This window comes from Neomonachus schauinslandi, chromosome 2 (assembly GCF_002201575.2).
Source record: "Neomonachus schauinslandi chromosome 2, ASM220157v2, whole genome shotgun sequence".
NCBI lineage: Eukaryota > Metazoa > Chordata > Mammalia > Carnivora > Phocidae > Neomonachus > Neomonachus schauinslandi.
This window is the reverse complement of record NC_058404.1, coordinates 130,391,040-130,416,550: the sequence shown is the minus strand read 5'-3', so window position 1 is coordinate 130,416,550 and position 25,511 is coordinate 130,391,040.

Here is a 25,511-nt window from a genome sequence, read left to right as displayed (position 1 = left end):
GCTATTATTATTATTGTAAATAATAACCAACATTTACATAACATTGTATAGTTTTGAATGTGCTGGCACATGAATTACCTCATTAAATGAGACAAATGAGGAAATTCACGGTTAATAATTTCAACTCATGAATGAGATAGTTTAATTTTTTTTCTCATTACCAGACTTGAAGAACATGTCTATTAAGTTTATGTTCATTATCTGTGAGGATTCCAAATGCAGTTGGAATGAGGTATTGAAGTGAAGAAGAATGGCATACTGTCACGCTGTGTGATTAGAAAATAGAAAATGATTTTGGCAACAACATTAAGTCATAAGAGATTGCAGGACAGCAATAGATAACCTAAGTAAGAAGCTAGGAAAAAAAAAAAAACCCTAAACTTTATAAAGCAAAAAAGCATTAGAGCATTAGAATAATAAATTAAGGTATCAATACCTCTTTAGAACTTGCTTAATATAAAAACATGTCTTAAAAACGCTTACACAGATAGATACGAAAATTTGATTTGAGCTGCATAAGGAAAGATATATGATGGAAAAAGTCACTCTTTATCAACCAGTATTAACCAAAATTAATTTGATGCTTCCTGTAATATAAAACTATAGTTATGTATTTTCCCCTTTATTTTCTAATTTGAAATATCTGCTATGTGACCACACAAGTATAATTTATTTGTGTTATTTCAATATCAATAACTGGGAGATAAATATGCCTTTATGTAACTGGAAGCTATGATATCCTTTTTGAATCTTTTTACACCATCCTCACACCCCACACTCCAGCACCCCCCCCCCCGCCAGCTATCAAAGAATATAAGATGGAAAGCTTAGAATTCCTTAGATAAGTTCTTAGAATACATAAATAGTCTGTTGAAATTCGGGGGTTAGGAACCAAAGATAAATGAATATGTAAGAAAATGGAGGATTTATTGTTAGCGGGGTTTTTTTGGTTGTTTTTCTTGTTTCTTTGGGGGGGCCTTTGAGTGAGACAGAGAAAAAAGGGAAAGAATGCTGAAGAAAAGAGGAGGGGAAAATACTATGAATAAGACAAGTAAGAGAAAAAGATGGAAAGAGAACCAGTATAATAGCAAAAGAGTACAGAAGGGTACCAGACAGAATGGTGGAAGGCTAAAGCATGAGTTTTGAAAATATCTAAGGAGATTTTAAGAAATGATATCCCATATTCAGTTTAGTTTGTATTGCAGCGATGTACATTTCCAAGCCCCAAAACTTCAGTGGTCTGTTATGCACACACAGGCTTCCCACGTGTGTACCTGTGCAAGCGTTTGTGTATGTGTGTAAATAAGAAAAAGAGATAGTTAGAAACAGATAGATGTATTTTGGATGATGACTTCAGAATATTAGTAAAAATAAGAAGAACACTAAGACAATTGAACAAAGTGATAAACATTATATAATTTAATGCTTTCCTAGTGCTGACCCCTTATTGAAAAAGCCAGCATTAGATTTTGGGTTTTGACTCATAAGGGAAAACTAGGTACTATCCTAGTGTAACCTTGCCCATTAAACACTAGATAAGGTTGGCTGATAAGTGAGTTTTATCATGTTTAGGATGCTCAATAACTTCACCAGAATTTGTCAGCATTCCCTAGAACCAGGGGTCGTGGCTGTGTGTGCGTGTGCATGTTTTAGGCTGAGGCAGGTGGGGTTAAATAAATGCTTATGGCGACTTTTGGTACCAAAGTTCCCTTTCAATGATTTCGTTCAGATCTCTTTCGATCCAGAAATGAAATCTAGCTCTTTTCTTCTATATTTTTACTATGGGGCACAAATAAAAAGTGGTCAATTCTATTTTCTGGTTGTTTCTAATTAGAAATGCATTTTGACAGAAAGGCCTGAAAAAGCCAAATAGATCATTCCTTAATGACAGGATTTCTTTGACAGCTTGGTGTAGAGGGAGAATGAAGAGAAGGGAAGTTACCAAGATGAAAACTAATTTATCTATAATTTCAACCCCACCGATAGGTAAACAATTCTTCTTATTTTCACCTGAATGGTCACTAGGTTTCTATCGAGAAAAATATTAAGAACCTGTTAATAGTTTTTGTGTTCTCTGCTTGGATATGGGAATAATTACCTTTGAGTTAAGTTGATTCTACATTTAAAAACAAACAAATAAACACACAAAAATCCCATGGGTTTTCTCTTGATTATTTAGTTCTAATTGTATTCTGTATTGAGGAGAATTTCATTGCAGAGCACAGACTCCTTGTTAGCTCGTTTGAACATAAGGGGATTTATTCCTGGCTCTTAAGCTTCCTACAGAATTTGGGGGAATGCTAAAGAAACTGACTCATGGCTGAACTTTGAGAAATGAGTCGTAAAGTCAACAGCTTCCAGGACAGGGTCCTAAGGCTGTACAGTAGAATTAAACCATTGAGGAGACTATTGACCTTGAAATGATGGGAACCTATGGAAACAGGAAGTTGGCAAGTAAATGAGGCAGCTATTGCTACAGTTTCTGGCTCCGAAATACATCGCTATTACTATAATATGTATGAATAAAATGGATGCCTCCTGCTCAGTTCCCCTTCATAGTCTTTCTTCCAATTCCATGTCTTGAGGTTAGGTCTATTGGTAGAAATTAAACATACAGGGAAACCTCAGGGAGTTGATAAGGGTGCCCTTAACTTTCCAGCCTCTGCGCACTTAAAGGTGGATGGAATACTGCATGAGCCAATTCATGGTCCCAGCCATATATTCTTCTTGATTGTGGCCTCAGGGAGTTAGTAGGGTAATATATTCTATTAATTAAAATATTTAGAATAACCAGCACTTATGAATAAAACATGAGAATAAAATTTGAAAATCCTTACTAATATTAGGAAAGAATAGCATGTAAACTTGAATAACATGGATTTATAGTTCTCAATTAGTGTTGTACATTCTCTACAGGGACATTTGGGAATGTATGGGAACATTGTTGGCTATCACAATGACTGGGGAATGCTATGGGCATTTGATGAACAGGGGCTGGAAGTAGTACATGGAACACTTCATAAAACGTGACACAATAAAGTATTATCCTACCTTGAGTGCCAGTGGCCTCCCTCTTCAGGAATATTGGCATTGGTAGTCTCCAAGTAATTTTAATAGTGTACATGATCATCAGAAAAATTTGCTGGTTTGAATTCATCTATTTTGGTTTTTTCTACTCTCGTATGAAAGGGCATGTACCCAGATGAATGCTTTTTGTTGTTTTTTGTTTGTTTGTTTGTTTTTCCCAGATGAATGTTATTATGGAAATAGGTTCAAAAAAAAAAAAAGAGCATGAGTGAACAGGATTAACATTTTATGAAGAAAAGAATCATTTGATTTTACCAAATAGTGTTCCACAAAGTATGTTACCCTTACCAGCAGCATAGCATCACATGGGAACTTGATAGAAATGAAAATCTCTGGCCCCAGACCTACTGAATCAGAAATTCTGGGGTTGGGACCCAGCAATGTGTGTAATCACAAGCCTTCTAGGTCATTTTGATATACTCCAAATTTTTGACAACTGCTAGAATAAAAACATCAAGGAGTGAATTTTGTTAAAAGCTTGTGGCATATTTAGAGAATTTGCGTTTTCAACTGCAATGAGTGTGATCAAAGGAGAAAAACATTTTATATGAAATTGGCCAGCAATTCATACAATTGGTCCCTCTAGTAATGATTCTTCCTAGGCATGATGTCTAAGAAGATACAGAGAATAGATTTAAGACATGATCCACACTAGGGAATCACACCAAAGAAAACCCAGAAATGGGTTGTATTAGTCTTCTATGGCTGCTATAAAACACAGCCACAAGCTTAAGGGCGTGGCTTCATGATCTCACAGTTTCTGTAAACCTGAATTCTGATATGGGTCTCCCCAGACTAAAATCAAGATGTCAGTAGGGCAACGTTCCTTACTGAGGGCTATAGACAGGATTCTACTTCCAAGGTCATTCATGTTGTTGGCTGAATTCATTTCCTTGAGGTTGTAGGACTGAGATCTTCACTTCCTTGCTAGTTGTCAGCAGTAGGCCACCCTTCACTCTTAGAGGCCTCCCTCTAGTCCATGCTTACAGCCACCTACATCAAATCCTTCTCACTCTTGGACTCTCTGCCTTTTCCTATTGATGTTCCTATTCTGCCTTCCTCTTAAACTATATCTATCTGACTCTAGCCTGAGGAAATTCTCTGCTTTTACAGAATGATATGATTAGATTGGTACCACCTAGATAATCTAGGTTAATCTCTTTAAGGTCCATAACTTTAAATACATCTGCAAGGTCCTTTTTGCCATGTAACATAACATATTCACAGGTTCCAGGGATTAGGGCCTGAACAACATTGGAGAGCCATAATTCAGCCTATTACACGGAGGAATTCATTCATTCATACCTTCAGCTACATCATTAACTGCACCAGGCTCTGGAGTGTAAAAAATATTAATTTCATAGTTACCTATTTCAAGGATATTACCATCTAGACTGTGTAGAAGTAGATGAGGGAATCAGACAGAGGCACTCTATCCTACTGACGAGGAAATGTTAATAGTGATATTAAATAATAACAAGAATCTCAGGCTGCAGAACTTCAATAGTAGGCATTTTCCATTTAGAAAATCTTTCCACTTTCAAGGTTCCAGGTAGGAGATTTAGTAGCAACTAAGTCTCCAGACCTGGTGAGGAAGAGATGGTAGTGGCTCCCAATCATTAAATCAGAATAGAGTTGTGGTCCCTCAAGCGGGACTGAGACATCATGAGTAAAACTTCTGAGAATCTAGAAATAGAGACCAAGGTCAAAAGAGTGGTAGAATTCAACCCTATGGTAGTAAAAAGAAGAAGTACACTGGAATTTAGGGGAAGCACACACATACACGGGGTGGTTCTGGGTATTTGGTCTCACTGGGACCAAGGAGACTTGGGGAAATCCCTGAGGAGAACAGTGGTCATCAGTGGGCCACTAGAAACCCTGTCTGTTTAGGAGCAATATAAGCTCACATCCAAACACACCTGCCACAAGGTTCTAGAGTAGGAAAGGGCTGGAGATTGTGTCAGGAGGCCATGAACTCACAGAACTTCACAGTCCCTGATTATATTCTATGCACATTTGGTGGCTCTCTGTCAAACTGGAAGATGTCCTCCATATTTTAGATAAAAGATATAAAGATTAGTAAAACAGTATGGCAGGTGGTAATGGAAGTTGAGAATTTAAGGTTTGGAGCGTAGAAGACATTTTTGGAAACAGATTCATGTCACATGGGCCAATAGCAATTAGTTGAATTCACCATTCTTTAAGATGCTATGGGTTTAAATATATTATATTAACTTATTTTCCTTCCTTCTTTTCCATTTTAATATGGATTGTGTTAATATTCTTACAATAATCCATTGGAGAGAAAATTATTAGGGATAGTTGGGATCTTTAAATGCTTTTAATCGTCACTGAATTGAATGGAGGGTGATATAAGATGTGTCAAGCTCAGACACCTTACTTTTTGTCCTGCTCAGCACATTTTGCTTCCTAAATAGAGGAAATATATCCTCCTCCCCTTAGAAATGGAGCATTTTGCATGAAAACAAACTAAGTGATTTTCAAAAGATGACTTTTTCAGTGAGGAAATAAGCTAGAATGCCACTGTACAATTCCTCCCCTCCTAGCGTTCCTCTCTCATTAAGGTAAAAACACAGAGGAAAGAGATGAAAGATTTATCATATTTGTATCGGCAAATTTTTACTACTGGTATGAAGCGAGAGAAAGGAGACAGCCAAAGCAGGCCTTTGGGGAAAGCCTCTGATTCAGGAAACATTGAGCATCTTGGCTGCTTCTGAAAAGTAAAAACAAAAGATGAGTTGACAGGGGAGACCGAAAAGTTGAGTGTGGGAACGACTTGCCTTCAAGTTTTTAAAAGTCACATTTATCAGAGTTTTGAGACTTTTTTTCTAATGAATGAGATTGACTTTTAAAGAGCCATTGTTGATTATTGCTTCTATTTTAATTTTATATTAGGAATGTTACCAGAGAAGCTGGGTGGAGCTTGTAACTATCTAAGCTGATTCAGGTAACTGAAAGTTAACCCTCAGCAGAGCATTATCCAACCCTGAAGCTGAGGCTCAGGTTTCCATGGCTTTGGGGATCAGCTCTCACTTCCAGTTGTGTTCATGGTCACCATGCATTATGCAAAGCTAGTGGTATCTCACTGTTCCGATGCTATGTTTAATTGTGTATGTTCACATTATGGTTTTATTGCCAATTAGCTTCTGAATCATTATGATATTATTGGGGAGAGCTCAAGACCATGGATAATGGGGACAGAGGTTTATGCCTAGATCCTGGGCTCACTCTAGATGTAACCTTGCATAAATTACTTCGCCTTCGATTCAGCAAGAACTGCAAAGGTGTTGGCTTGTGGCAAAGCTAACCGCTCGTGGCTTCAACATGAGATAGAGGATCTATATAATTTGTTGTATTTTTCTGTGAATCTAAACTAGATTAACTTTACCTCATAAGACCACAGAGAAGAGAAACTTCTAAAAATTGTTACAAAGCACTTGTGCTAAAATGTGTATATTGCTATGGAAATGCTAACTAATGATAACTATTGGAATAGAGCTTAATTGAGGGAATAAAGAAACCACACTCCAGGCAAAATCCAGCATGTTCTTTTAATTGTGCTAATATTATACAGGAGAAGTAAGCAAAGATTTTAAGATGATATGCTTTGTTCAACAGCCTCACTGACATGATTCTCTTGGGTCTTCTCATTTGAGATTGCCTCTGCTAGTTGCTTTAATATTTTCCAACAAGTATATTACTGAGAAAAGAATGCCCAGTGTCTAACCCACTGATGCTTTGGGGCAGGTGAGCCACAGCTGCATGAGACATAAAACCACAGCTGGAATATATTGCTCTTCTTTGTCTAACTCTAAATATTTTATCTTAAAATATAATGCTCAAACATGAAAATATGACCATGTTAGTTCTCCAGGAAAACCATCCAACATTTCCTATTTTTCTGCACTTTTTTTTTTAAAGATTTTATTTATTTATTTGAGAGAGAGAGAGAGTGAGAGAGAGAGCCCAAGAGGGGGTAGGGTCAGAGGGAGAAGCAGACTCCCTGCTGAGCAGGGAGCCCGACGTGGGACTCGATCCCCGGACTCCGGGATCATGACCTGAGCCAAAGGCAGTCGCTTAACCAACTGAGCCACCCGGGCACCCTTTTCTACACTTCTAAATGAAAACCTGAGGAGTTGCATTATAGTTTTGCTATTACTAATGATTATTATTAATTCTGCAACATATAAATTATGGGAATTCTACCTTTCTTTTACATTTATTTAATTCATTTAGTTGATCTCCAGTCATATAAGTCCTCTATGTTATAAACCAGAATACAATAATGCTGGCAGAAGTAATCTATAGGTTACCACATATTGTCTCCAGTATAGCAAAGCTGTATCTGAATAGAATTTATTCTGAATCGGAAAAAACAAAAGGTAGGTAGAAATTATAAGGCAAGCACATTTAATGAAACAGTATATAGCTTTGCTACTTTTTGATTTATAGGAAAATTAGACAAACACTAAATTAATTAAGCTTTTTCATTAAATAATAAGCTGATTTATAATAATTTTTGTCAAATACACTTGATCAGAGACCTGTCCACAATTCTTTCCTCTGAAGAATTATAACAAAGAATCCAGACAGAAAAGTTGATTTTATTTACCTTTCAGAAAAAGAAAAGTATTTAATTCATGGAAAAGTTATTTCTCTTGGCATTTGTCTGTTCCCTTCTTTATTCACACTTGATCTCTTTACTTCCATGATCTATTCTTTCACTGTCTTATTTTTCTACTTCTTAACAGGAAAAGGCTCCTGGAAACAACAACTAACATCTTCAAGTGGATATAAAAGTCTTAGCTTCCTATTAGATAATAAAGGCATTCTTGTTACAAAATTCTATAAATAAATATTATGTTAATTTTCACTCGATTCAAAGGCAGGAATAGACAGGCCTTAAGATCTTGTTAAAGACTGTGCTACCAGTAATGCATGGAGTAGAGAGATAATCCACTGAGAAATATTGTTTAGAAAAATTAAAAAGCAAGCTTAGATACTTCAAAATGTTAACGAGTGCCCTTAATGTGATGCAGCTGATACAAATTTGTGACTCTCCTATTTACTAAATCATCTTACCGCCTTTTCTGCCAAATAGAACCTACATATATAATTAGCATTGCCTGCCATTATAATGGTAGTACCAATTATTTGCAAATAGAATTATTCTCCATTATAAAAGGCAAAGATCCATCTCTCAATCTCTCTCTTTCTCTTAAATGACATGTATCCTTTACTCAACAATTTCCTTGGAATATATCACTGTTATGGGCTGAATGTGCCTCCCAAAATTGTTATATTGAAACTCTAACCCCTTGTGTGATGGTATTTGGAGATGGGGCCTTCCGGAGGTAATTAGAGTTAGGTTGAGGTCATGAGGGCGGGGCCTTTATGATGGAGTTAATGCCCTTATGAGAAAAGACATGAGAAAGCTGTTTCATCCCCCACACCCCTCAGGCCCACACCGTCTGCCATGTGAGGAGCAGCTTGCAAGCCAGGAAGAGAGTTCTCACCAGAAGCTGACCGTGCTGATGTGGTCTTGGACTTCTAGACGCCAGAAATGTGAAAAATAAATGTCTATGGTATTTTGTTATAGCAGTCCAAAAGGACCTAAACATAGCCCAAGCTAAAACAATAATAGTGTTCATTTCTTATTGTAAGTAGATGGGACAAGAACATATTCAATCCAAGCAGCTTTTTTGATTGTACTTCCCCTGCTAAAGGCATATTTACAACCATAATTCGGTGACTCAGTGCTTTCATTCTTCTGTGTATTTGCTCAGCATTAATGTTTTACCATGAGTCAATGTACCTTGCAAATATTGCAGATGTTTTAATACTATAATATTCAACAAGACGCAGACTCTTGCATAGGTATTTTGAAAGGTGGCAAAGGGCAAAATTCCTGAGGAGGCTAGCTATAAGAAATACTGGACCTGGAAATTTGCTTATATCTAGATGGCAAAAGATACCACGCAAAATGATATTTTTAAAAAATCGTAGCCATGTGCTTTTCACTACTATTATAAAACTGTTTATTACTTTGCAAATTGATGACAATATTCATTACTAAGTGGAGTAATAAAATGAAACAATGAAACAAACAAGTTGCCTAATAAGGATAATTTATTTGCATCTGGACAATTTATTATACTTCCATGCATTGCCATTCTTCAGTTGAGCAGCATTTACCTCCCCAGAGCTGAGACAAGCTTGCAATTTTTTAATCAGAGGAAACTAGCAATTTTACTATTTCAACTAGATCATAATATATAGTCTTGGGTTTTGGTTTTGTTTTGTTTTTTTCTCCCACAAAGCCCTGGCTCCTAAGCTGTGTTATCTGTCATGGGCATGATCATGTGGTGGGGCAAAAAATAACAATGCTTTCTGCATTTTTTTAGAATATTGTAATGAATTTCATGTTATTATCCATGAGAAATTTAGCTAGGCTAATTGACTACACAGAACAAATTAGTGTGAACCTCATTTATTTTATACAGTCATGCAAAATTGCATGAAAATGTCTTTTTTAATTATCTGACACAGAAAGGAGTGACAGTATTACTAGAGAATTTTTAATGTGACATATAACCCATTGATATTTTAATTAATATTAAATCTGTATATCAGATATAAGCATATATACACACATATATGTTAAAATAGAATGTTGGGTAATAGCAAATGCTATGAAAAAATACCAGTTTATTCATTATAATTTGATATAAATAATTTAATTCTAAAAGCTAAATATATCTAGTTTATTGAATTTTATGCTTCAAAGAAGTGTCTTCATGGAAAACCCTTTATCAAACCTCTGTTTAAATGCAACAATTTTTTGATAATCTGATTATAGGAAATAATTTTCCTTTAATAGTTATGATTGTCTTTAATAATGCCATGATCTAATAAATACAGAAAGCAATCATTATTGTTTTGCCCTTAATTAATAGTAAAATTACAACGAAAGAGGAAGAACAGTAAATTGATGGAATTCTGTATCACAAGACATATTTTAAAGAATTATTTTTTTTTAAAGATTTTATTTATTTATTTGACAGAGAGAAACACAGTGAGAGAGGGAACACAAGCAGGGGGAGTGGGAGAGAGAGAAGCAGGCCTCCCGCGGAGCAGGGAGCCCAATGCGGGGCTCGATCCCAGGACCCTGAGATCATGACCTGAGCCGAAGGCAGACGCTCAAGAACTGAGCCACCCAGGTGCCCCAAGAATTATGGTTTTTTCACGTTCACATGGATATCAAAGGTGGGTTAACAAAATGATATCAAATAAATGTCCTGAGAAAGTCTCAACAGATAAGAGAGAATGATTTATACAATATCCAGTTTATCATTGCTTAGTAATTGTTAATACTTTCTTTAGATTTTATTCTCTTAAACAGGTTAAATGTGCTTCTTGCTAACACTATTACCAAGGCTTTTTTTTTTTTTTAAAGCTAGCTGTGTTGCCAGAGGTTAGAAATAACTTCCAAGGGAAGAAAAATAGAAACTTTAAATTCCACTCTCAAAACCAGCTCCTTCTGACAGCATAAATGAGAACATATTATTCTTGCTTCCCTAGGAATAAAAGAAATTTTCTGGCAACTGAAGTCAGGAGCTTAAAAGGTATATACTTGATATAGGTAAAAGCTATAATTTAGGTAATATGTACAATTTCTAGTCAAATCCTAGGAAAGTTATTGTGGTTAATTTAAATATTGTCTAGAATATATAAATGACATCTAACTTAACATTTATGAGACCCATTTTTTTTATCTTTCCTTAGAATTTTGAGATTGACACAAGGAGGCCTATTATAAGGCTTAACGCTGCCTACCACATATTTTCTCCCTAAGACTTGAGTGAGAGATGCATTCATTCATTCTTTTTTTCTTTTTAAGATTTATTTATTTATTTCAGAAAGAGAGAAAGTTCATGAGTGGGAGGGGCAGAGTGAAAGGGAGAGAGACTCTCAAGCAGACTCCATGCTGAATATTTAGCCTGAAGCAGGGCTTGTAAAACTCTGAGATCAAGTCCTGAGCCGAAACCAAGAGTCAGTCACTTGACTGACTACACACCCAGGCACTCCTCATTCATTATTTTAATAAAGATTTAATGAAAGCCTGCTTTATGCCAGGCATGGAGTTAGGTGCTGAGCATACAATTCAAAACAGACATAGTGCTTATCCTCATGATACCTAGAGCTTAAATGGAAGGGCTGGGTACTAAACAATTCACAACACAAATACATAACTGCAATTGTTATAATGCCATGAAGGAAAAAATAAAGCATGAGAAAAATGGCAGGGGTGCCACTCATGGGTAGTCAGTGGGATGCGTTTCAGGAATACTTTGCAAATGATCTTGTCCCTTCACTTAAACCTTTGGTCATATTTCATACCACCATTAACTGCTACTTCTTTTCTCTCTGTCCAGATTTCTCTATCATTCCCAAACTTTACCCTAATTTTAGTTCTAATTTTAACCCTACATCTCTCTTACCTGGCCTACTGCTATGGCCTTCTAGCTGGGCTTCCATTTTCCACCTCCTATCCTTCTAAGATCTTTTCTTCACACAACAGCCAGGTAACCTCAACCCCCTTGATTAAAATCCCTCAGGGGCAGGGGCACCTGGGTGGCTCAGTTGGTTAAGGGTCTGCCTTCTGCTCAGGTCTTGATCTTGGGGATCAAGCCCTGAATGGGCCTCTCTGCTCAGCGGGGAGTCTGCTTCTCCCTCTCCCTCTGCCCCTTCCCCCACGCTCAGGCACTCTCTCTCTCTCAAATAAATAAAATCTTTAAAAAAAATCCCTCAGGGGCTTTTGGTTAAATTCCTGAGTATATGACTGCTTCCGATGCACTTTCAGTATTTTGTCTTGTTTTGTTTACCTGAGGATGGGCTTATACACCATAAAATAAAAGCAGCTCAAATGTGGTTAAGATGCATGCCCTCATCTGAAAGCCATGGTCCTGCATGATGATAGACACCTTGCCCTTTCTCTCAGTTTACCAGTCATCTAGCCAGACATTTAGCCAAAGATGGAAGAAAATTTGTAGGTCACTGACAGACTTTATTTGGTTTTCCAAGTAAATTGCTACTATTTTCTGATTTTCTTTAGGCCCCCAATTAATTTTAACTCAGGAACACCTAGGCAAATACTTATCGTCATGGGGGCATATATTTGTTCAATACAAGTTTCTATTTATCTCTTTATCTACCCACATATCTATCTCTTATTCTGGCTGTCTCTCCAGTTAATATGTCCAGACACAGGGATAGATACCTATCCATATGGATGACATCTGTAATTAAAGGAACAATGTGGTGTTTAATTTGGACATTCTACTATAGGAATACTAGAATTAAAATACATTTTCAAAACTAGACATGGAATAATCAGTAAGAATTAAGAATTAGAATTGAGTTTTGTACCATACCTGCCAACAAATTTCTATATGCCCTCAGTCAATTCGTATAACTTCTCTAGCTCAATTTTCTTTTTTATAAAGGAAAGGAAGCAAAGTAAGGTCCCCTTTCATCCCTAAATTTCTATGACTCCAGGAAGTGGTTTTCAAATTTATAAAATGTAATTCCTTTAAGTGGAAGAGTGTTTTCATGAATGCTGACAGAATATTTAAATTATTTTATTTTAATGTTAACTAAATGTGTATAAATAAAAACATGGACTAAAACTCCCTTTTCATGTGGAACTTATACATATTAAAAGTGAAAATAATTAATAAATTAAATATAGATAAAACTATAACTTTTATAAAATTAGATGTAAGAACTTTTTTTTTTTTTTTTAGTAGGCTCCACACCCAGCGTGGAGCCTAATGCAGGGCTTGAATTCATGACTCTGAGATTAAAACCTGAGCTGAGATCAAGAGTCAGATGTTTAACTGACTGAGGCACCCAGGTACCCCAAGAACATAAATTTAATAGGCTACATAACATTATTTTATTATATTTGTACTGTTGGGTTTAATCATGGAAAGACATATTTATTTGCTTTTTGCCTCACTTTTTATTTTGGTTTTTATGATTTTTGATCATGATGCACTGTGATATAGGAACCTGGTTTTTATTCTCTTTTTTTAATTGAAATTATATGGTAAAAATGACTGAATCAAACACAATTAGGATCAGTTGTATTACAATTTTTCTGAAAGAATGAGTTAGAATTGAAATGGTTCACTTGGAACCCAGAAAGAAGAATCTGCCAAGGTTTGGTCATGTTTTTTCATCCAGCAATGTTCAGAATAAAGAAATCCTAAATCAAAAGGACACCATTAAGCCAATCACTAGAGAGCACAGTTGTTCTAGAGTACAAATAATTTCTTAGCTTTACCTGTGACTTAAATAAAATGAATCCTAATACCATCCATCTGTCTTTTTTTCTGATCATATTCACAAAACAACATTTTGATTACTAACTTAGAATTCCTGGTACCTTTACACTGAGGAGGAAAATGCTCTAGACAGCACACACAAATATTTTAGTCCCTGGAAAAATAGATTCCATAATAAAATGTAATCTATGAGGGCAGGAAATTGTTCTTTTTTCCCTCCAGTTTTACTGAGATATAATTGACATATAACATGAGGGTATACAATATGATGATGACTTGATACATACATACTGCAGAATGATTATTATAATAAGGTTAGCTAACACATCACCTCACACAATTACCTTGTGTGTGTGGGGGGGGTGTGTGTGGTGATAACATTTAAGATTTATTCTCTTAGCAACTTTTAAATCTATATTACGGTGGTGTTAACTATAATCATCTTTGCTGTACATTAGATCTCCAGAATTTATTCATCTTATAACTGGAAGTTTGTACCCTTTGACCAACATATCTCCAGCCCCTGGCAACCACCATCATACTCTCTATGAGTTTGGATTTTTAGATTCCACATATAAGTGAGAACATGTAGTATCTGTCTTTGTTTGACATATTTTACTTAGAATAGTGCCCTCAGGGTCCATCCATATTGTCATAAAAGGCAGGATTTCTTTCCCCTTTATGTCTGAACAATATATATATAAATATACACACCATATCTTCTTTATCCATTCATCCACTGATGGACATTTAGGTTGTTTCCATACCTTGACTATGGTGAATAATTCTGCAATGAACATGGGGGTGCATATATCTCTTCAAGATAGTGATTTCACTTCCTTCCGCTATACACCCAGAAGTGGACTGCTGGATCATACCGCAGTTATATTTTTAATTTTTTTGAGGAAACACCACACTGTTTTACACAAAAGTCAGATTTGTGCAAGAGTGGGCCAGCACTGGGCTCTGTGGTGAAGTTGGGTGCCCTGGGGTCTGTGGTGAAGTTGGGTGCCCATTTTCACTCTCCTCCCACCAGAAAAATGTCCTTCTCTGCCTTGGGCTGCCTGGGCTTGAAAGAGGGGTGATGGGAGTCATGTAAATCTCTTTCCTACCCTCATCAGTGAGCTTATTCTTACTTCTCTGCTTAACCCAGGTGCTATATTCCCTCACCTGGAATCTTAGCTCTTGTGAAGGTATTTTCACTTAGTAGGGAAAGTGGCTCAAATTGATGTTTGTTTGTTCCTTTTTAACATTAAATCTGGGTGTGGTGGTGGTTAATGCCTTTTCCCTGTATCTGTTCTTTTTCTTTTTTTCTTTCATAAGGAGGAAACTACACTGAGTAACTTTGCCAACCTTTCTCTACCCTCACATTAACTCTTTGCCTGGGTAAGTAGTGATTTAATCAGAAGTTTGAAATGAGAAACTGGGTGTTTTGCCCACCCACTTCCACCACTCTTTTTCTTTTCTTTTTTTTAAAGATTTTATTTATTTATTTGACAGAGAGAGACAGGGAGAGAGGGAACACAAGCAGGGGGAGTGGGAGAGGGAGAAGCAGGCTCCCGGCTGAGCAGGGAGCCCGATGCGGGGCTCGATCCCAGGACCCTGGGATCATGACCTGAGCCGAAGGCAGACGCTTAACGACTGAGCCACCCAGGCGCCCCTCCACCACTCTTTTTCTTTCCCAAAGAAGCATCCATTGACTTTACCTCTGCCTGCCTAATTATTCATAAAAGTGAATCATTTCTATGTTAGTCAATAATTTAAATTTAACTTAAGAAAATAAACATGAACTTGTCTTTAGGTGTCTTCCCATATGATGAAGAATATGCTTGTATTAATTTCTAGATTATCCATCAAAAAGCAAACAAAAGTATTTAAAAAAAAACTTCAGGTTGGTGTATAGTTCCTAGGGATCTGTAAACCTGAATTTAAGTAATGCAATACTCAATAGTGATGCAAATAAGTAATGTATTGTTAAGCTGAGGGTTTTTTCTTTTTTTTTAATTTTAAAAATTTTTTATTAAGGTATAATTAACATACAATGTTATATTAGTTTGGGATGTACAATATAATGATTCAACAATTCTATACTTTACTCAGAACTCATCACTGTAAGTGTACTCTCAATCCCCTTCATCTGTTTCACCCACCCCCCTCCCCACCTCCCCTCTGACAACCAGAAGTTTGTTCTCTATATTTAAGAGTCTGTTTTCTTGGGTGCCTGGGTGGCTCAGTTGGTTAAGCGACTGCCTTCAGCTCAGGTCATGATCCTAGAGTCCCGGGATCGAGTCCCACATCGGGCTCCCTGCTCGGCAGGGAGTCTGCTTCTCCCTCTGCCCCTCCTCCCCTCATGGGCTCTCTCTCATTCTCTCTCTCTCAAATAAATAAATAAAATCTTAAAAAAAAAAAGAGTCTGTTTTCTTGTTTGTCTCTTTTTTCTTTGTTCATTGGTTTTGTTTCTTAAATTCTACATATGAGTGAAATTAGATGGTATTTGTCTTTCTCTGACTTATTTCACTTAGCATTATATCCTCTAGGTCTGTCCATGTTATTGCAGATGGCAAGATTTCATTCTTAATGGCTGAGTAATATTCTGTTGTGTATTTATACCACATCTTATTTATCCATTCATCTATCAATGGACACTTAGGTTGCTTCCATATCTTGGCTATTGTAAATAATGCTGCAATAAACATAGGGGTGAATATAGCTTTCGAATTAGTATTTTCACTTTGGGTAAGTACATGAGCATTTTCATTTTTACAAACTTTTTTATATTATGTTAATTTAGAAAGACAGGAGATTTGAAATTTGGTTATAAATAATTAAACAGATGTATCTTAATTAGAAGGGCAATTTTATAACATTTAATATCTTCTCTTAGGTTTTGTTAAGTGGGCAAATATATCTATTTGGCCAAACTATTAGCTATGAGTAAAGCTAGACTTTGAAAAAGAAGCTAAAAGTGGATACCTGTGACACTTGTTTATTTTGCTGTTCAGAAACCGAGAGATATCTTTTTTCTTTTGTCTCTTACATATGTTCATTCAGCCATAATATTTGTCTCATACAAACAAAATTTAACCATCCACATATCACATATTGTTATATAACTTGTTAACTTTTGCCTTCACTTGTACTAAGATCCTGTGGACTCTTAAATTATTATGTGATAGGCTATTGGAGGGCTTGAGACTTCTGTCTTGGGTACTAATTACCTGCCATTGCTTTCATGGAAGTAGGAGACTTTGGCCATATTACATATTCTTGGGGAGAAAAAAAATAGTCAATCTTCATCTCAAACAACTTTCCACAAATGTTTTTGGTTAGCCTGATTTGCTTTATGTTAGCCTTTGAAAATTCATGAAAGTTTAAAAAGTGTGAAATTAGGTTATTATTATGAAGCAAACTATTATATGCTTTTTGCCTTTTTGAAAAAGACTGTCAAATAAGCAACATTTTTAAAGAAACAGTGAAAGAAAAAAGAAAGTTTATCTTAAACCAGAAAAAAAAAATCCACTTTATATGAACCATCTGGTTAAATAATGGCTGGAACAGCAGTAGGAAAATGAGAACAGTAACATTGTTCTGTTTTACCTTCTCATTCTATTATGTTAAATCAGTATTTGAGTTGACTCCCTGGAATATCAACCTCTGAGCTCCAAGTCTTAGAGATGGTACCCTCACCACTTCCCAATGATGGTGAGGGTACCATAAATGATGAGAGGAATTAAGTACTTTAGTCCAACTTTGTGTTTCATAAGAGGCCAAACTGTCTATTTGTTGTGACCCAAACTGTGAAGGAGAGACTCACTTGCTTAAAAATTTCTCTTTCAGGAGTAGCAAATAAAATTCCAAGGTTCTGAAAAATAGAAATAGAGAGTAAGGATTCATTGATGGATTTCTGCAGATTTTGTTGTTATTGCTGCTTAAGAGCCATTTGTTAAAACAGAGATGACTTTTAGGAAATAAAGTATCTTTATCTTCTCTAATCCTGTATGTGTCTATATACATTGTTATAATGCTGAATCCTATTAACAAATATTTAAATTGTAAAAAAAAAATGATATACAGGTTAAATAACTGAAAGGCAGAGTACCCAGAAGAAGGATGTGGGATTAGGTTCTGTAAATTGGGGATCTGAGATGGTCATTAGAGGTAAATATTTCCTGCTCTCCACTATCCAGGCTCCTTGCAGGATAGCATTTTCTGTGGCCCTAATAGTTGGGTCAATTATGCTTAGTTCTAGCCAAGGAATATGAATGGAAATAAAGGGTGCCACTTTTATGTCACAGCATAAAATGCCCTCTGTTGTCCACTTTCCTTTTGACATGGTAATATAATGTTGCAGAAGGTAGCTTCCCTGCTCTGGCTCTCCCAGACAATTCTCAAAGGACATGTACTTTGAAAGAAAAATAAGTCTTTTGTTTTCAGACACTGTGATTTTGAGTTTATTATGCTGCATAACATAGTCCAACCTGATTAATGAATCTAACCACTTCAACAATTTCATAATTTTGAGACCTAACTTTTCTATAAGATGTGAATGTTTGGTCTAACTATATGTGCTTACAGAACTAATAGAATGATGAAGCTACTTTATATTTATATATCCTTTAATAATTTAAAAAGTATTTTTACATATATTACCTTACTTATTTTATAAAATAGTCCTCTTAAAAAACATGACAGCATGTTGTTATTGCCACTGTTTATGAATTAAATAATTGAGGTTAAGGATGGTTACAGTAGTTTGCTATTTAATGGTAGAGCCAAGACTTAGATATTTGGATATGGTGTAATTTGTTCTTTCTTTCCTTCTGCCACTCTCCTACGAAACCATCATCAACATTGTAAATACCCAAAAGGCCTAAGTCACATGCAGTAAAAAAGTCAATAGACCAGATCCTATAATAGGAAGTTATATTAACTAAAAAGAGAAACATCTTCCATTAGGATGAAATCCATGACCACGGAGGACCTTAATTACAGAGCTAGGATTCCTACATGTAGTAAAGATACATAGTCATGATTTTGTGCAGCAGGGAACTAGTAGCATATAATGCATATTTTGAATAGTTTCTTTATTAAACAGTTATGGAAAAACCATTAAAAATGTTGGTTAAATAGTACCCCAAAATGAAGCAATGTATTTTCTTAGAAGTATAGAAATCAGTCTACTGCAGTAAAATTGAGGAAGCTAGTTTTATAATTTTTATTGGAACAACCAATATTTACAGAAACTCTTTGCATTTCTATGAATTCTAAGAGAATTCTTGAAAACTAGTAAATAGTTACTGATTAGAAAGGAGCAGTAAGATGAATAAGAAAAGTATAATGTACTTATTATAAAGAAGAAGAAAAAAAACCCCACAAATGTATTGAATCCTGGGCATTCCTTAACATTTATCATGCTATCGATATATAAATTTTGCCAAAATCGATGCTTAAGACTTGGTGTTCAAAGGAAATGCTTCTACCTTTTGTCTTTAGGAGGAATCTTAAATGTTTGTAGAAATACAAACATTCTTCTGTAGGCAAATCTCTCACTGTCTTCACTTCCGAGCCAGGTGTGAATCACAAAACCTGCATATGTGACTTTCATCACAATGGAAATGAGGAATAAATGAGGTTATTAAATGTAAACTCTCTTAAGTGAACCAGTTTAACATTCTTCCCTTCAAAGACAATCTTAGTTTTTGTTACTGGCCAGCCTTTTTTTTTTAAGTGTTACTTCTATAGGCTATCTCAATTTGAATATAAATTTAAGACTCAAGATAAACTGGTATCTCATTCACCAGATTTTTGTGGTAAATATGAATTACACACAAAGACCATTTAAATACCTGCATTTCCTCACAGAATTTAGAGTATAGCCTTGCATAATTAAAAAGCTACTCAAAAGTCTTCAATTTAATTGCTCTGTGCCATCAATTACCTGCGTATACATGTATACAGAGTAAGAAGTATTTCTATCTGAAGAGAGTAAGAAAGATTTTATTCATATTAGAGATGTATACTATAGGAACTAAGGGAAAGCCCTATCCCCGCACCTGTTTCTTAGGAATCAGAAAAGGAATAGCTAATACTTTTAGGTTTTAGGGGGTAAAGAATAGGTTTTTCCCAACCTCAGCAGGGACAAGCTGTAAGAACACGTAACTCTGGTATTAGCCATATGTTCCCTTTTCCAGCAATGAAGTTCTCCTCAGTACAGCTGATTAGATTTTTTAAAAAGTCAGGCATTTAACACCTGTGATATCATATATCCCTTGCGGCCAATGGGCCTGAAATCTTCAGGATGTTAGAGATCCTCTAGGGTAGAGTCAGGAGGGAGAGGGAACACCTCCATAATCTGGTGTAGTAGCGCTTTTTAATAATGCTTATGGTTTATGTAAATGTTCCATTAAGGGCCAGAGGCTCATAGAATGCGATTATAAAAGACAAAATTTCTGAAAGTTTTGCTCTGGAGAAAGCTTCAGCTAGCCTGCGTAGAATTTTTATTCTATCCTGTGAAAACAATTGGTGGATGCAATGAGAATAGAGTGTGCCTACATACTAGCCTACAGGCCATACAGATATGTTTAAAGAATTGAGCTCAAGTACATTAATGTCTCAATAGGAATTCTAGCTTACTGGTTGAGGAGGTGTCCAGGAGGAGACTGTGGCCTGGGACCCATAGGGGATGAGTAAGAACATTGAGTAAAGAGAACGTGTCTTTATAAGTTAAACAAATACTCTGCTTGATTCAAGTATTACAAATTCCCTTACTCATTTCACTGTAATAGCTCTAAGACATTTATGTTCATTATTTACCAATGGGTTGGGGAATGTTGAAGATAATTTAAAAATTTGAACAAGTATTCCAGAAGTTGTTAGGTTTCATAAATACTCTGAGATTAAATTTGAAATGGTAACCAGTTTCTCAAACTTTTAATTTATCTTTCTTCCCAGGAGGTGATAACACCTTAAGTATAGTAATGAAATCAATGAATTCTTAGTTTTTCTTCTTCTCATCATAGATGTGGGTTTTGTCTTCCTTTGCTGACAGAGTTATTAGAAGCAATAAAATACCATCAGCATCCAAAATTTCACCACGGTCATCATTGGCAAAGCTACCATAAACTTTCTCTTAATAAAAATTGATTGTTCAATTTTCCATATCAGTGAACAAGAACACTCACCCAGAAAATGAAATTTATGTATAATCTATCCATCTAGATGAGATGGCATCTCAGTCATAAGGAAAGCAAAGAGCTCTGGATAAGGAATATGAAGATCTGGGTTTGGGCTCTTCTCTGCCATTTACATTAAACCTGGGGCCTCGGGGAAATGTAGAATCAAGTCTCCTTGTCCATAATGTTAGAACTAAGGTCTTTTCTGGTCCCATGAACTATGAAGTTCTGTGAGATATGGGTGCTATGGGGCTATTCTCCGTAGAGTTAAGGTCATAAAGGTTCTAAAGCCTTTTATTTGATTCATTTGGCAGAATATCACTTAGACTGAGGGGGAAATAACATATCAATTGGAAGCTTCCAGATAATGAGCTCAGAAGCCACATTCCCTGAGAAGGAAGTACTATGCAAAATGTCAGGGGTGACATTGATAATGTGCACCTTCTCTGCTATCTTCCCCTTGCAATAATCCCAATTGGTTCAGATAGTCAAGGAAATAAAGCTATAATTTTGATCTAAAAGTTTGGAGAATGCCAGATAATTGTCATCTTCTAGAACACTTGTTACTTCCAGATAAAACCCTTTTTCTTATGAGAAAGGAATGACATCATTTGGAATCCTAGCCTCCTTATTATATTACCACATCTTTAAAGAACATCTTGAAAGAGAGGAATGGAAATAAGGCAATAGAATTTATGGCTAGAGACATAAAAACACATTTTCCTTTAAAAAAGCAAACCTTCTGTTGATCCTTGGAGACACTGATCAGTTTGCATTATAACCAGTGTATTTATAATTGGGAGGAAATACCATCTACCCACTACTTTGTCAGGAAACATTAGCTTCATTTAATCCTAATAACTTTATGGCACAACTATCACTATCACTACCCCCAACTTTGGAAATGAAGAAATGGAGAGAGTTTAAATAACCTGCCGAAGGTCACAGAGTTTATAAGTGCTGGAGGAAGAATAAAAATTTCTATCAGATGCCAAAGCCCATGCTACAACAGAACCAACCTACTTTCTGGAAGGTGAATATAATTTTTAATACCACAATATATGTTCATTTTTTCCTATACTTTTGTTGACATTTGCAAATTAAAATAACTTTATGCCCATTCATACTGCTATAAGGATAATAGAAGTTATGATGAGACGCTCCCAACATTTATAAGTACGACTGCCCTCAGGAGAGTTCAGTTCATCAAATCCAAAAAACAAAAACAAAAACAACCTGTTATGATTAGCCATCTGCATTAGAAAATCAAGATACTGTCTTGTGAGATATTGTTAGATATTATGAGAATTGTGAGATAATGTTAAGAACATAGGCGTTCTGAAGAATTACTCCAGAGACAATACTGTTTGTGCAGATATTCGACCACAGAGAGATGGAACCCATTGATAATATTTGGAGAAAGACTGTGGGAAAGACTATCTTATTTTTCACATTTTAGAAGACTTCTACAATTTTTACATGTTATATAACTATGTTTTGGGTACAAAGACTATTTAGTAGATGTTGCCTGCTCACATACTGTAGGCACTTCATCCTGGCCTAAATCATCTCTTTGTTCATTCTAAGGGATTATCTCTTATCCTCTAATCTGACCCACATGAGGTTTGTGTCAACCAGGGATTTAACCGAATTTGTGATTTTCAAATGCATTTTAGAATTCTGTTAATATCCGTGATCACACCCCTTTAACACAGTATGGTCAAGCAAATAAGTTTGGTCATCACTCTCTCTGAATTATAGAAGATCTCCAGGTGCCGGAGAGAGGCAGAACTCTGCTTACACGACTTGTGCTTCTCTGCACAGGCATTGACTCTTCCCTTCTACTAGCCCTCTCTGTAGAGGAAGCTAATCAAAGCTCTGCACACTGAAACCTAAGGGACTGAGACTGGGAGCTGGGGCTTCCTTTGAGGGCTGCCTAACGTGTTGCATCCTTACTCTTTTGTCATGTGGTTGCCCCCTCCTCCAGCTCCACCCAACCCTCCCTTTCTCCATCACTCTGCTCACTTACAAGAACCACAGATGGAAAAGGCATGGCTCGCTGATGCTCTGCACTCATTAGCTCATGTATGCCACATTCAAAGGGACCCTTCGTTCAACCCTGCTGACAATGTGCTTCATTTAAAAACTGCTGTGGCTGGCGGTAGCCTACTGTTTCCTCTCCCATTCCCCACAACTTTATTCTCTGTTTGTTGCTCACTGTTCAGTCAGGCAATTCAACGTAAATGTCAGTGTGTTCCTACAGGTACAGAATATGTTATGCTATTCCATAGTAAATTAGCCCTACTATCCACTGGTAGCTACTTACTTTTACTGAAGAGGAAAATGATAAGGACACATATACACAGGCAAAAAATGCACCCTTGTGGAACCTCTGAGGGAAATAAAATTTAAAAAAAGAGGAAGAGAAACGAGAGCAGTTCTAGAAGTGGCACTTGATAAAGAAAGTGAAGTGTCAGCTCCACAAAGTAAAATACTCAATAGGGAAGGAGATGGCTTATTTCAGAATTCTTAAAGCCACGGAATCCTCAATTAGCTTGGTGGTTTGCTGATCAGTGAGGAAAATGACTAGAAATGCATTTGACTTTCACTAAAACAGATTTCCTGAGGGATTCTGGAAGTCAAAAATTCCCTGCTGGGCAACACATCGTGATATCCCCTTTACTTTCTTTGCCTGGTTTGAATCGATTGCAATCAGTAATTTTATATTGAAAACAAATGTCATTTGGTGATTTACAGATATTATTCAAACTGAAGACATAGACAAAATATTCATTAAAAAATTTTTTTTTTTGCATTTTCCTATTTGGTATCAATAACATGCAATCAGTAGAACACACTAAAGAACACTTATATCTCAAAATATCTCTACCTTTTTAAAAAAAATTTAGAAATGTTATTTGATTTTTTATTACTTTGGAATTTTTTTTCACATTTATGTCACAGTGTCTGACATCTCTTACATGTTGTCTCTTGCAAAAAAGCCAAGAAACAAATGAAGAATAAAAAGTGAGGGACTGTATCTATAATCTATATTTTGACTCTCAGGTGGCTCCTTACCAGCAAAAACAAACAAACAAAAAAACCCACCCCAGATTTGTAACATAGTTTAAAGATGCTTAGATTTATTATTTCATTTTAATCTCATACAGGTGCAAACTTTTATTAATTCATTGTGCAAAATTTCACTGCGAAAAGACTAGGCAGGAAAATAAAGTGGCTTGGCCATTGCCATGGGGCTACTCAATGGATGAGTGTACACAGACCCATAGAAAAGCAAATTCCTTGCAACATACCAAGTCCTTTTTGTCTCCCTTTCTCTTCCTTCGATGTAGAAAACCTGCAATTCTGGTAGCTGATCATAAAAGAGAAGGAGATAAGTTAATATAAGATGTTTTCTCAGTAAATAGAACTGTGTGCTCACATCACTAAAGATGAAGCTTTTCATAAAGAATGAAAGGTCTAAGTCTCTTAATTCCATCCGGAGGTTCAGATTAATTACCCTTCCAGTCAAGGTCACTGACAGTGTAAAGAATTTCCAGGCCCCCTAGAGCCAAGTGTTATCTTTCTCATACAGCAACCATGGATGCTTAAGTAAATCAATACATGGCAATTAGCAGGTAATAGGCATGATTTTTAAGTAGAAATAAGATATGATGATCCGGCTGTAGTACACATCTGGCTAGCCATCGGTGAACAACTGCTGCTATCTTGTTTTTGTAATAAAAGACCCATTTCAGTATATAGAGAAAGGGGGTATCAAGAAAAGGAAAAAAATCAAGATATGAAATGTTCAAATTATGCTACTTTAAAAAATATTTGGTGGGATCTTATATATTCTTGGAATGACATACTTCTAGAGAAGAGTGATTCCATAATATTGTACTTTCCATTTTTTATAATATATTTTACTTTTTAGAACAGTTTTAAGTTGACAGAAAAATTGAGCAAAAAGTATAGAGTTCCCATATACTCTACCCTCTACACACCCATGCACACACACATATACACAGTTTCCCCATTATTAACCTCTCCCATTAGTGTTACAATTGTTGCAACTGATGAACTAATATTGATACAATTGCTAATTAAGGTTCATAGTTTACATTAATGCCTTCTCTGTGTTGCACAAGTCTATAGATTTTGACAAATGCATAATGTCATATATCTGCCATTACAGTATCATACAGAATACTTTCGCTGCCTTAAAAATCCCCTGTGCTCCACCCTGTACCTCTAGATAAGATTCTGTAATATTGTATTTGTATGTATGAAACCCTAATATGATGGTATTTTAACCATAGAACTCTATCTTATAGGTATTTCAAGATCGATTTAGTAACTAGAATAGTGTGATTTTTTCTTCTTAAGACATCTTGGACATTTTTTCACCATATATCATTTCTATAAATCGTTTGTGGATACTACTGTAAGAAAGTAAGAATTTAAGATCTTGTCCTTAACTCAAAGAATTTGTAATTTAATTCAAATTAATCAAAGAATGGATGAAAAGTTAACGAATACAAGGCAACGGATGGCAGGCTAGAAAGCAGTAGGATTAAGCGCTGAATGAGTGACATGGATAAAATTGGGGAATATGCAATAGAGCGATCACAGACAAGGGCATGAGGTCAAGAGAAAGGCTTAGTGGGTTCTGAGGGACTTGAAGAGGAGTAAGATATGGACAGTCAACTAGAGGGAAGGGCATTCAAGGCAGGTGAAAGAGCTTGGTCAGAGGTTATGTGAAGGGCAATTTTGTGTGTTGTGCCTCTAGGCTGATCTTAGAGTGCAGGCAGTTTGTGAGGCTGTATTTGGTCCCATCTGCGAAATGCCTTTGCCCACATTTCTCATTGGGAACTTGACA